The following is a 15187-nucleotide window of genomic DNA, read 5'->3' on the forward strand; positions in this document are numbered from 1 at the left end:
AAGGCAAAAAGTTGCTAAAAGATTTTCATCATAATCTTAACGGTGTCCATTGAAATGTGAGAAATGTGCTTTCTTTTCTAGGAAGAAAAGATTGGTTTCCTTTCCTTTTCATCTCATTTAGGTTGATCAACCTTTTACTTAATGAGGTTTGGATTTTATTTGTCCAATAAACCCACCCTCTAGTATTGGTCATAAGTGGATCCTAATAGCCATAGATTATTTCACTATCTATGGATAGAAGAAGTGGCTCTAAAGTATGCAACAAAGGCTTCTATGGTTAATTTACTTAATGGAATTATAACCAAATTTGGTGTCCTTTCAACTATTATTTCAAATAATGTAAAATATTTTATAGGAGCTTAGATTTGTGCATGGGTAGTTGACCATAATATCTACTTGAGAAAATCCTCAAACTACTATTCTTAGGGAAATTGATTGGATGAGTTATCTAACAAGAATCTCATCAAAATAATGAAGAGGACAATTGAAGATAATCAAAGGTGTTGGCATGTCAAGATAATGATAGCCCTTTGGGCTGATAGAAGTATAACTAAGAGGACCATTGGGAACTCTCCATTCATGCTAGTATATAGAAAAGAAGCCAAGCTTCACATCTCATTGGAGTTCCCCTCTCTTTAGTTAGCTCATCAATTGGAGCTAGAAGAATTTGACCCCATAACAATCAGATTGGCAGAACTAATTGAATTAGAGGAAAAGAGGTAGCAAGCTATGTAAACCCTGAAGACACAACAGGAGTAGATAAAAAGGTCTTTTGACAAAAAGACAAACCTAAGGTTTTCAAGGAAGGGGATCTTGTTCTCAAATGGGTTACAGATAGGGAAAAACTAAGGAGGCACTCAAAATTTGATACATTATGGAGTGGTCCCTATGTGGTTGTTAGTTCCAAGTAGGCTTGATGGTGAAATTCTGCCCATTCTAGTTCATGGGATATATCTCAAACCCTATTTTTGAGATAGAATGATATTTTATTGTACATAGTTGGAGTAACTTGTTTCCCATTTGTTCCCACTTTCCAAGAAGTGCACGAGCACATGTGTTTTTTTTTTGCAAAGTCTTTTGGTTCCTGGTTTTAGTTGCAAAGAGGTAGTTTTAAGGTTCCTAGACATGTTTTCTGTGATTAAAGGGTTTTGTTGGGTGGATCTTCATGATTTTTATGGCTCTATAGCCTAATAGATGCTTAAGGTCACTGGGTATATGCATAGCAAGCTTGTATCCCCTCTGAGTCACCAGAATTATTGGTAAAAATGCCCTCTCGCCAAAAAATAGAATTTAAATACTTGAGCCCACCCAACAGTCATGTTCCACCTTTAATAATAAATAATGCCAAAGGAAATATGAAATAATAAAATAAAACCTTGTTTTATTTCTTTATTTCCTAAATTTATTTCCCTAGCCCCGCAACGTGCCCCACCATCAAATCTTAGGTAATATATGACTCTCACTTTCCCATATTTTATAGATGCAAGTCCTTTATGCAATACAAGGAAGCAACAATGTGATGCACATCCAAGGTGGGGCTTTTTTTCTTGTTTCTTGGTCATCTTATTTCTAGCTGAGGTGGTAGATGGTCATCTTATTTCTTGTTTCTTGTTTCTTGGTCTCTAACATGGTCAGTTTGATGGGGCCCCATTTCTCTAGATCACAAAAGGTGAAAGCTCAAAGCTATGATAGTACAACTATATTCCATGCTATGATCTTACGATCCAATGTAAGATCGTGGTGTCAATTTTTGAGACCATCAATGTTATGATCTGTAGCTATCATAACATAATAGAAGCATGTAGTCACAAGATAGGATGAATAGGGTTACGATCTTGTGATATGTGGCTTTCATAAGATTGTAGTTGCAGCAGCAGAGTTCTTTTGAAGGTATGAAGATAAAGGATTTGTTGTAGAATCGTGGCAATCGTAGGATTGTAAAGAAACTTCAAGGGAGATCCAATGTTATGAAAAGCTAATGATCGTAAGATAATAGAGATTATTAAGCATTCCTCTGACCATAAGATAGGTTGATGATCATAGGATCCTACAACCTTGGGTTGACTAGGATAAAGATGTTTCACTCATCCAATATGGAAAAGAAAAGGTCCTTGTCCAATAGAATTGCAAGAAAAGTATGGAATGAACAATACATCTAACTTGTTGTGGTAATAGAAAAAGAAAGGAAAATGACTATTTAATGGTGAATCATTTTCTTGATCATTTGCAAATTGATTTCAACATTTCCCATGCCTAGTAAATACAAAAGGAGCACACACTTATCACTTGGTTATCCATCTACTGAGCTATGCATTAAGGGCATCATTTGATGTCAGACTCAAGGTTCTTTTAGTCAAGGTTGATTATTTCCATGACTATAAAAATGTATCGGATACAATCTATCACCTAGATTTCATCCAATTGTTCTTTAACAATCTTAAATGCATGGGCAAAATTGTGAAGCAATAAGGAGTTATGCTTGAACTATAAAAGTTGGTTTTTCTATTTTCATAGTGGCTCTTTTTTTAAAAATAATTTAGAGAGCCTCTCTTTTTGATGTCTTGGAGCTTTTCTAAAATTTGGCCTATTCTCAATAGAGATTTTCCCTACTATATCCAATCTATGTCAGCTAAGTGTGTGTATACCCCTACGGCCTCGCTTGTTCAATATGTTTGACAATCAAATATCATATAATCATGGTCATACATGGTGACTGATTAGATTAAGTGAATCTATTGTATTCCTTCTCTAATGGAGTTATCTTTATCTTACCATGATATAGAGATTAAAAAGATCTAGATAATGGTATAGTTTGAGAAATCTATTAACTATTAGTGCATTCATTGGAAACAAATTAGATCCGCATACTATTTTGGTGCATCAGCTTTTAAATTAAGTTTGGTAGTTTTTTTTATATGCATTACTTCTCCCTTTTCCTCTCCAAGAGTAGTTAGTTGCATCCTGATAGCCAAGGAAGCCAACCTTCTTAGAAGACTCAACCTTAGAGTTCAAGTCCCACATCTTGCAGGTTGTTTCCATGATTCACAAGGTTGTGCTTAGGTAAAAATTTGGACAAGGGTAAAAACTCTTGTGACAAAAAAAGTTATTAAAGTTTTAGTAAACCATACTATTTTACATTTAGGTACTGCCTTTGATTAAAAAATAATGCAAAAATAGTAAAAAAAATCATAGCACTATAAAGTTTATATTTATGAAATCAGGACAGTGAGAACTCTAATAGGTTTGTGTTTTGTAATTTTTTTTGATTGGGAACACCCTCTAAAAATTATGGCAAGGCATCAATTTGTCAGGTCAATTCCTTACCAAAATCTTGAGAGGTCAAGGCATAGGCTTGGTCTCACCAAGCCTATCCCAAACCAAAATCTGAGGTAGGAGAGAAAAACCCTTCCCCATGTTGTAAGAAACAAGCACTTGTTGTTTGAAATTAAAAAAATGAGTGCTCATTTTGAAAAAGTCAAATCAAAATTTAAAACACATTTAAAATCTCAAAAAAGACAAAAAAAATATTTTTTTTAAAAATGGGCACCCAGTTTTTAAAAGTAAAAAATGGGTACCTGATTTTTGAAAAATGGGTACCTGATTTCTAAAAAATGAATGCCTATTTTTTATTTAAAAAAATGAGTGCCTATTTTTAAAAAATTCAAATTTCTTAGTCTTTAAAAATTAGGCACCTGATTTTTTTTTTAAATGGGTGCCCAGTTTTTGAATTTTGGATAGGGCGCCCAAGCCTAAAACAAGTGTTCATTTTTTAATAATGGGTGTTCTTTTTTAAAATAATGTGATCTCAATCCCTAGACTGTCGTAGAATTGAGACCTAGCTTCTTACTTCTACACTTTTAGCTCCTCTTATCACGAGAGATAGATGAATAGACTAAGTAGATGAATCAGGTTCTTGAGCACATGGTTCTGATGTATATGATGGATCAACAGGAGAAATGAGAGCACTATTTTTACTTAGATAAGTTTTCCTATAATAATGGGTACCACATTTCTCTTTCTATGTCACCACTTTAGGCCTTGTATGATAGACCTTGTCATGCCACTTTGAGTTTATATTGATTGGAGGATCAAGTAGTGTTGGGTCCTGAGATGCTTTAGGCTATGGATAAGCAGGTTGTTCAAATTAGAGGGCATTTGGCTACTTCCTATGATCAAAAAAAGAGTTATATAGATTCCCAAATGATATATATTCACCTTTCTATTAGTGACCAAGCATTTTTGAGAGTTCATAAGTGTAAAGTGTCATCCATTATGGGAAATGCTCTAAGTTATCATTGTGTTTTAGTAAGCCTTTTTGGATTTTAGAGAAGATTAGTCAGATTTCTTACCACTAAGAGTTTTCACCTATCCTATCATGCATGCATAATATTTTTCATGTTTCTATTTTGATATAATATATTTTCACTAATTATGATTTATCATATTTCTTATCATTTGGAGTTTCCACCAAGACTATCATGTGTGCATGATATTTGGCCATGTTTATTATGTATTTTCTACTAGTGAATGAGTATTTTATAGCTTGTTCATCAGTGGAAAATCCTCATCCATCATGGTAAAGGCTCTAAGTTATCACCATCTTTTGATAATCCTTTTTACATGTTAGAGAGGATTAGTCATCTTTTTTTATCATTTGGAGCTTCCACCTGGCCTATCATGCATGCATGATTTTTTTTTATTCTTTTGTTTTAATGCACTATATTCCTAATGTGACCCATATACCTTATTGGGATTCATGATAAATAGAGGAAATAAAAATTTAGTTGGATTCCATTTATATTCACTATCATCAAATTTTTACCATCAAAGATCTCAACATGAAGTAGGCAAGTGTCTAATGAAACCCAATCTATGAGACATTAGTTGCATGGGAGAATGTCACATGGTTGAGATATTTGTACCCATATATTTTAGTAGGATTTCATAAATTAGTCTACTTGAATAGTAGGGGAGATATAGATCCTCTTGTGTTTTCATTTTGTTCTATGGTTATTTTGACCTAGGAGACACTTTGTTTATGACTAAATGTTTATTTGCACATTCAAATGCTTGAATGATTGTAAATTATTTTGATTACTAATATCATAGCTAATAATGTTAGATGAATTTGCTATTAAGTTTGAGGATATTTTCATGATGATGCCATTGATGTGAAATTATGATTTATGATGATATTTAGTTTATATTTTAATTTGACTTGGACTAATATGGTCTGTATTTAATTAGATGAGTATTATGAGATTCATTTCTAGTGTGCTTTTATGTAATAGAAGTATGTCTTTTACCTTTAGTACATATATTATTAGATTATTAATAATTATTATTAAAATAATTAATTTAAATAATTTTTTGTATGATTATTATGTTGTTATTGTGTATTACATCACTTCAATGTGATGTTTCTTGTTGCTGTTAGTATGAGGTGGAACCAAAGGCATAGCCACTCACTTGTGAGATCTCCATTATCTCTCATTCTCCTTCACATAAGTATTTGTCTATTTGTACTTCACATTTTATATATGTTTTTTACGTAGTAGATACTAGGTATATTCACCTTGACTACATGATCTCAATGTGTACCTATATATGTGGTAGTCACATTAGGACATGGTGACTTTAATAATTCATGTTGAGACAATGTCTTCCCTATATGGGAAATATATTTGTATTATTTTTATTAGTAACCGTCCAGTAATTAGTAAATCTAGATTCATAATGCATTATAAAATTAGACCAATAAACATATCTAAGTATCCAGTGTTTCCTAATTGTCACAATAAATGTTTATATAAATCCTAAGTACTTTTCTTTTCGGAGATCTTCATTTTTTTGTTCTGTTTATTATATTTTACCCGTAATTTGTCAGAGTTGAATTTAAACTACCTAAAACTATCTTATATAATTTGTTCAATGGGCCAATTATTCTATTATGTGATTTAATAGTCTAATCTATAAGTCACCTTAATAGGAGTGTTTATAGGATGCAAAAGTGAGTTTTAATTCCCACTTCTCAGTTTGTTATTATATCAATTGGTGATTTTTTTGTAGAACCCTTTGGGAGAAATAATTAATTTTTGGATTGTGGGAGATTGGATTCTTAGATCATCATGAGGTTAGACTTGTGGGATTCATAGACATTCTCCTTTATTGCAAAGGTTTCCATCACATTTAAAGACCTCAATATTTTCGTGTCGCATTTTCCAATTTTTAGTGTTTGTTGAGATGTAGTGATCTTGCATTTCTTTTGATTTACTTTTTTTTTTTAAAACATTTTTTGATAAATGATTTGGGGTTGATAACTAGTGTTCACCTATGTTTTCATACATTTCCATAGCTTGATTGGTTGGATGTGCTATTTATATGTTTTATGATTTTCAAAATAAAGTTTTCATAATGTTGTTGTCTTACATTTTTGTGTATACCTTAAATGAGATATTTATTTGATTACTAGTAGTCTTAATATATTTTAGAAGTGGGCATGTTATATCCTCAAATTTTGAGATGTTTAGTTTTTGGATATTTTCCTTGTACCTAATTTTGCATTCCAACTAGATTTAAGTAGGGATATTTAGTTCATCTTGCATGGAATATCATTCGTATTTCCATTCATCCTATTCTTTTACTTTATGGATTTTGGATTCATTGGGAAATCTGCAATCCTAACAAGAAGATTAGTTGAGTGAGTTTTGATATTTGATTCTTTTTCTAGCATTTTCAAATATGACCCTCGTCTTAGTCCTATCATTTTGTTAGGTGGATTTTTTTGTGGCCAACCACAAAAGATACACATGCATATGGAAGACTTTTGCAAGACACTCTTGGATTTAGGCCATTTAAGTGATTATTCATTTCATGGTTGGTCTGGGGATTTGCATTGTAAATAGAACTTATCATATGATAAGAAAGGTAAGTAAGGTAGATATGTGGAGTTTCTTCTCATGGTTACTATAGCACAAAATTGGTCGACAAGGTCATGTCAAGAGGTTTAATCAGTTTTTGAAAAATTGAATACATAGGTAATCAAAGTTAATTTTTTAAAAAATTATATTGAACAACTGCCATCCAAAGGGAGTTGGAAGAAAGGTGTGATGTCTAGCCACATTAGGGACCATTAATGAAAACTTGATGCTATTTGGGATACTAAAAGACAATTAATAACACTCCACTAGAATTCCTACATGGTTATCCCATAGTGTATTTAGGATAGTGACATGATGTATTGCTTTGTATTGATGATCATTATGTACTTATATCATATATTGTTTGGCATGTGTGTAAGCCTTAGATGTCTTTGTCCTTTGTGACTATATTTAGGTTACTGTATCAATAAGAATATCAGGGTGGGCTAAGTTCCACATCGTTGAGTGGTGTTCCTACCTAAATCATCATTAGTGATTGAAGAACAAGGATGTATATATTCTAGATTCAATAGCTTATTGATTTATGCCCCCTTCATCCCCTCTCTCTCTCTCTCTCTCTCATCCTCTTCAATTTGGTTTTGTACTTGCACTCTTGGTACATATCTATCTTGTATTAATTTTGTCCTATATATTCTTAGCTAGATAATTTAAATTATTAATTATTTTAGTGCTATTTGAGGTGTGATTGAGCACTTATCTCCTTGATTCTTGCATATCTAGTACTCCCCAATGTCGAGATTAAATTTACATTTTGTAGTCTTACTTATTTCCATGTCTCAAAATTCCTTGTATCATATGATGAAAGAATTCCATTACACCTAGAAGAAATTTAATTATACTATTGTTTATGAACTATCTTGTCAATATTATTCATTTCATTGTACCTAGAAGGGGGTTCTATCATATTATACTGATTTAAGATTATCATATTTTGGATAGTGAGAAAATTTGGACACGTTCAAAGTTTGCAAATTATTTATTTGGATACACATTTAGAGTTACACCTTTCCAATTTGGAATAGATTGACTATTGACCAATCGCAAGATAGTTACAAAAGTTGTCTTGATATCTTGTGTTTTAATGTAAAGAAAAAATTGAATATCAAATCATCTAGTAACATGTACTTGGGCATTAAAATAAACATTGTATCAAGAGAAATTATAAATAAGTGAATGAACCTTGTATGTTAATTACCTAGATGTGAAACGGACTCATTTTATAGTAATGGTAGAGTTGAGAAACTTTGGATAGTTGGTTAAGCCTTGAACTTTCTCTTCGCATGTATGATATATGAATGTTTATAAGCTTTATTTAATGTATAAAAAATATTTTCTTATGTTTAATGACTATTTTTTAAGATTCTAGGTGGACATTACATTCATCCCCAATTTTCTATATTATGAACAAGTGGTAGAATTGTAGATCTAGAATTGAGGAGTTATTGTGTTGTCACATTTCCTTGAAAAAATTCAACCAAATCCAAACTATTGGGAATGACTCAAAGTTTCAACTTGTCCCTAAAAAACAGACTTGTTCTTTGCATTTTTTTGTGAAATTTATAAAACTTGAAATTATAGGTCTCAATTTCTTAGATTTTAAGTTGAAGCTAATTTCAACATTCCATTGAAAGTAAAATATGGCTTCAAAGTATCATTCCTCCTATTTCATTTTGAGGTACACTTGTTCTCACTTCTTTTCTCTTGTACTTACTTTCATAGATTAGATCCATGATTTGTAATATCACATACACTAATGCATTATCTTAAGACAACTTGAATACCCCCTTTTATATAGATCTTGCATTAATAGAAGCACACAATGACTCTACCTTTTAGCATTTCTCACGATTTTCTTCTATAGAGAAGGGTGATAGTAGACACCATTAAGGCTATAAATAGTAGTTGAGGACCACACACAAAAAAAATTAAATGCAACATTGTCTTGTAAGAATTAGGACTATTTTTCCTTGTTAATAAATATTATATATAGATTATTACATTAATCCACAAGTTTGGACATGACAATATGAGATTTTTGTGCCAGAATATATATCAAAATTCAACATATTTACTTGTATTTGTAAACCCAAACTCTAAAGTGTTATATTTTTTGTTTCTTTTGTATTTTAAATAATAATTAGGGGGATGATTTAATAGGGGAGCATGATTATTTCTTGTATTTTAGATAGTGATAGAGGAGAAGATAGAATTAAGTATTAAAAAGAAGGTATCTCAAAAAGTGACAAACAATTGTAATAAAATGTAAAATTAAAGTTGAATATATTTGTTGAACACTTTAGAATTTTAAAATTCTTTTATGAAAGTTTTAAATTTTAAAAAATTATCTAGAATCAGTATTTTGGTATGTTCTCATTTATAATTAATGTTTAATGCTCAAGCTATCAAATATGATGTCACATTAACACATTTTTAAACAAAATATCCAAAGAAATTACAAAATGAAATGAGATGGATAATTGTACATGGTTATATTTTATTAATATATTACTGCCCCTTCACATATTTGAATTCTTTTAAGATCTGAAAAATAGACCTTATTAAATTATATACAGACATTGATAATTTTTAAAATGTAAGTTTTGATATAATATTTGAAAACGAATCATACATTATAATCAGACTCCAACTTCTCATTTGGATTGAAACTAAAACAAACAAACTGCGGTTCAGTTTACATACAACTATACAAACAGTTTATATCCGGAAGGATTTAGAAAAACTAACCTGAAGAACGCAAAACAGAGCAAGGATTTTCGTCTTTGAAGAGATCTTCTGATCGAAATCCCGCCGCTGTTGTCCCTGCAGCCGTTGGAAACACAGTCAGCATTACAAAATAAGAGATTCATTCAGTGCTAACACAAAAACACCATATGAATTTGTATTTTTCTTTGGGCGCTATAAATTTCAATAGAAAATAAGTTGCCTTCTTTTTGCCTGTGTGGGAAATTTTCATCGTTTATGAAGTTTAGGACATGCTATTGTTAAAAACTTCAATTGCTAAAAACTTCAATGTCCATATAAGAATCTGTTTTATTGATGTAAATAGTTATATTCATGGATTTTTGGTCTAGTTAAGTTTAAACAAGTATGAAGGAGATCAAGTCTCATTGACGCAAGATTCGGATGAAAGATAAAATAATCAATCAACTAAAAATTTTATATAAAACCTGCAAAATAAATAAACAAGTAGACTACTTTGATCATAGATTCACTGAAAGCAGATTGTTATAAAAACTAGAGGCTCACTCTGCATAAAAATTATGGAAAATAAGAAAATAAACACAGTTGTAGCCGCTGAAAAGCAGTTTTGATAAAGCGATAGAAGTTGTATGCATTCCATAGTTTACTTTGACGTAAAACTTACCAGAAAATATGACAAATTGAAGCTTTGACGACTCAGAGACCTGGATGAACATAAAGCTGTATCAATGACACCAATGAATAAATAGATCAAATGGCTAAAACATAATCTGCTCTGTTAAAGTTTTCTTCTTACCCAAACTCTCACAGTTTGCACATGGAACGCATAAGTAAATAAATAATAGTTTTTAGCGATTACTGTATGAAACCATCAACGCACGGAATAAAACTTCAATGATTAAACAAAAATAGAATACCGACATTCCAGAACTTTTGGCGTTCTTTTTCCTAGATACTTGTTATCAATTATATTATTTCTTTTAAATATCATTCAATAGTGACATAAGATAACAATTTTTCATTAAATAAAAAATATAAAAAATATTAAGTCCGAGATAATTTTCACAAATGGTTAAATTGTGATATTGCTATCAGGATTTAAGTATGTAGAACTAAAAATTTACCCAGGTAAATCTTAAATTTGACTCAAAAACTAGACAGTTAAATAATGATATAAATTATAGAAATTGTGATTGAAATAATTTTTATTTCAATGTTACAAAAAAAATTTAATAGATATCATCATACAGTCGTTAGCCTTTTTTAATAGGAGTTTAACAAGAATTACATTCATGCTAAATGGTGAATACTAAACACTGGAATTTACTTTTATTGCATTAAAAAAAAATTGAAAAAAATGGCTGATCAAGAAAAAGATGGCTACAAGAGATATAAGAAACCCTATTCAAATATAAGTTAGAAGATGTTAGAAACGAAAGCTTTCAAAACCTATACACAATAATACATGAAAATCTATCTTTCTCTGTGTGGAGTAGTAGTTGAGCCCCTCAGAAAAGACTGCTAACTTTTTCTGACGGGTCAGGCTTGCTGTTGTCAATTCGAATGCAGTCCCAATTCATTTAACTTACTTGGAAAGATCATACCACCTATTCAAAGGAATTCAACCAAAATAAAGAAATTCAACCCAAATCGAGTACTTCCTCTAAAGCCGTGAAAGGTAACACATAGTAAAAGCATGGCGATCCCACTGCGAATAGACGCCCACATTCATCGGATTGTATTCCAACTCTATGATGGATTGAAGCTTTTCTTGCAGACTGGATAATCCGTACAACACTATGTCAGTTGTTCAAAATCTCACTAGAACCCTTCGTTTTCCTTCACAAGATGGGGCCATTGCTCAATTATAATTATGGGTGAATATAAAAATATATATTGTATATATTTAATTTAAATAGTATCCTTTTAGAGTTTTGGGATAGAACAATTACTAAGTTGGAGAAGAATATAAGTCGACTCTGAGTTGGGTTGCATAAGAATACAAAGTTGTTATATCTTTTGAATTATATTAATTGAGCTTTTGATAGGTTGTTTGATTTATACTTCTTCCTATTTGAATAAATTTTAATTCTTATTGTATTTTATATTGAGTTTTGTTATCACAAGATTTTGTAAAAGATGCCTATCAAATGAGGAGGAGAGATTCTTAGAAGCTATTAAAGCATGTAGATTTGTTATATTTTAAGTCTACTAGGAAATAAAAAGTACTACTACATAATATAATTAAGATGAAGAGATAGAAATGAAAGAAGGAAAAAAGCAGTAAAAATTTATATCAAATCACCTAAAAAGATTCAATGTTCAAATTAGGTTCATTCAATATGAGTATGGACAATATATTAATATGTAGTTACCTAATAGCTTGTACTCTTCTATAAGAGTCAATCAAGTGGGGATGGAACTAATAAAAGTTATACTCAAAAGGAAGGATGCAATCATAGTTGATAGTTATATTATTTTTGTGTCTTGCTCGTGAGTGTGTTAGTGACTATATTTAAATGATTTATTAGATGGAGAAGATGTAGATCATATGAATATATTAACTTTTTATGAATTAAGTTAAGGAAAATCAACTAAGAATATTCTTACTTAAAGAGAGAAGATGATGTTTTCAAGAATTAAACTAATACTACAATGTCATAAGACTCAAGTATAATTGCATACTCTCGTAGCATGTATGATTATAGCTACCCTCCAAACTTTTGATATAGGTAGATGAGAAAGAAAAAACTTATAACTAGAATGAGATGAATAACAAATAATTTCTTATTAATTACAAATGAATACACTTACAATATAATAACTTTCTACTAGGAGTAGGATTGGGGAAATCATGAATAATACTCATTAGTTAGCCTAACAACTAAGAAATTGTAGCTTTAGCCATAAATCAATAATAAAATCATAAGCAAAAGTCACACTCCATGTATGAAAGATTAAAAAGCATAAAGTTTTATATTTTTACTATGCTAACATGCCCCTAGTTTAATTAAGTAGACAAATTCTAAAAAAAGGAAAGAGAAAGAAAAAAGGCTAGCAGGAATGAAGCCTCTCCTAAAAACATGCACTAGAAAAACATCATAAGGATAGAAGAAAAGTGTGGATGACTATGGAAGAATTTTGGCCATAAAACTGAATGAAGAATCTCCTTTGAAAAAAAGATAAGATTGGAATAAATTTAGAAAAGAGGCTCTAATGAAACTACCAAACAAATGAGAAGAAGTAAAATAAAGAAAAAATATTAATTACTCAAAGAAATAGATGAAAATTTTTTATCTCATTTTTGTTTTGACATATGAGTGAAAATACACTTAAGTTATTACTTAATAGTACTTAGTGCATGTTAAGAAAGTAGTGTATGCCAACCATAAGATGTTAGATAACACATGCTAAGCAAAATATAAAGTATGTGTTGAGCACTAGTATGTGTCGAGCAGACAGTTAGTGCCAAGCCACTCCAATGATGAGAAAGCTAATAGATGTTGAGTGAACAATGGACGTTGAGACATTTAGAGGACGAGTTACAACATTGAAGATGTAATGGATGCTGAACATCAAAGGTTTCAAGTGCTGAGAAAATAGTTTGGGACATAGTTTTTTGTAATGGCACAAACTCCTATGTAAACCATCTTTGGGCCAACTTGATGATTGTTTTATGATTCTAGAAAACAAGAACAAATCTACATCAAGAATCCCTATGCAGTACATGCAACCAATCAGATAAAGGGATGAATTAAGAAAAAAAATGGGTGAATCATAGTCATTGATTCCTACCTAACCTTAGGTCACCTAATTCTTCTTAATAAGGGAATACCCTAAAAGAGTTCATGAGTGAAAGGAGAGGTTTGAATGCACATACAGAACATTCATGGCAACAAAGGAGATGTGAAAGGATCAAATTGTAGAATTACTTAGAGAGAATAGAGGGAAGCAGAGAAATGATAGAAGTGATACATCTAATTAGGAGGATCAAGTATACATAGAAATAGTATATTTGATATCTACTAGAGAGCTACTAACCAAATGATAAAGGCTAAAACATTCTAATAGGTGAATTAGTAAAAATCTCTTAACTAGATAGTCCTAGTGGGATTTTGTAAATCCTTTAACATGGTGCTTACTTTATTGTAAGTTGAAGTCCTTTAACTACGAACACTTTTAGTAGGGTATTGAAATCCTTTAACAAGGTAAGACCTAAGAGTCTCTATAAGCCTTTAACAGGGAAGACCTTTCACAAAGTAGATCATAGTTTATGATCAAAGTTATTGTAACCTTAATTAGCTATACTTTATAACTACAGTAGTGAAGATTTTTGGGTGTCATCCCCACTCCAATTCTACCTTCTCATTCAACATTTTTTGGGTAACCAAATATCTTGTGTATAAATGTGTTAATTGTTTCATGCTATGGATGAATATGTTTAGTTTGGCATTTCAGTTTACATGCAAATTGTGAGATGGATGTGTGGTGAATGTTTTAATAGTTAGAGCTTTGAAGTACTGATTCACACCCCCCCACCTCAAATTTTACTTTCCCTATTGTTGTTTCTAACAATTGGTATCAAAGCATAGTTTTCTAGAAAGGAAAGCTTTAAATCTTTGAGGAAAGATCTTGAAGATGGAAGTCTACAAGTTGGAAAAAGTCATTGAGCACCAGAAGATTGAAATCTAACTTTCCCTATACCAACTCAATGAACCAAGAGATGAGTTGAAGTACTCATTAAAGAGAAGGAAAGAGATAGCTATTGAGGAAAATGGCAAACATTACCAAGAGGAAGACTTTACTAAATAGTTTACAGATAGAAAATCAAGTGAGTTTGATGTAGCAATTGCAGATCTCATGGAAAAGAATGGTGCCCTAACTGAAGAGGTCAAAAATCTTAAGATAGAACAAGAATTCCAATCAACATTGCTATGTGAGGTAACCGAGCATAAAAAGAAAGTTGAGGAAGACAAAGTCATGGTTGAAGATGATAAAAGGAAACTGACCAATAGACTAGAAGAGAAGACATGAAAGGTACAAAGGATAGCTAACGTGCAACTAGAAATAATGAATCAAGTAATGACTGCCAATCATGAATTGAATGGAAAGGACATTGAGATCAAAATCCTAAGGTTATAGAATGAAAACTAGGGAATGAACTAAGAAGAGAAAAATAATTTGTTGGAAGTTTCAACAAACCTAGTGAAGCCATCAAATACTTTGAGACATTGATGAGATCTCCTAGATCTAACAAAGATACTACTAGATTCGGGATACACAATTATTAAGGAAGGAGAATTGTCTAAAAGTGTATTAGTTGATGCAGGGAACTTTTTTTATGGATCTGGTATAAAAGAAGGACATTTTCCTTTATTATGGATGTACAATTGCATGAGGCATGAAGAGAAAAATAGAAGAGAAACAAGTTGATATGCAAGGATAAGAAGAGTAGAGTGAAGTTGGAAAAGACTTAATTGCTGAGGTTTTTATTTAAAGATCTAAGGTTTGGCATTTGGATCCGA

General features: G+C 31.2%; 1 protein-coding gene across 1 annotated transcript in view; it reads right to left on the bottom strand.

Moving 5' to 3' along the window:
• Positions 1 to 10459, bottom strand: part of LOC149560819 (putative UPF0481 protein At3g02645) — a 103208-nt gene extending 92749 nt beyond the window's left edge. The window contains exons 1-2 of the mRNA XM_089823674.1: positions 10327 to 10459; positions 9687 to 9761 (exon numbers count right to left, since the gene is read on the bottom strand). The gene's annotated coding sequence lies outside the window, so the exon portion shown is untranslated. The remainder of the gene's footprint in view (positions 1 to 9686; positions 9762 to 10326) is intronic.
• Positions 10460 to 15187: the final 4728 nt, after the last annotated feature.

Source organism: Cupressus sempervirens, chromosome 4 (assembly GCF_028749045.1).
Source record: "Cupressus sempervirens isolate cs-2001-9-10 chromosome 4, ASM2874904v1, whole genome shotgun sequence".
Taxonomy (NCBI): Eukaryota; Viridiplantae; Streptophyta; class Pinopsida; order Cupressales; family Cupressaceae; genus Cupressus; species Cupressus sempervirens.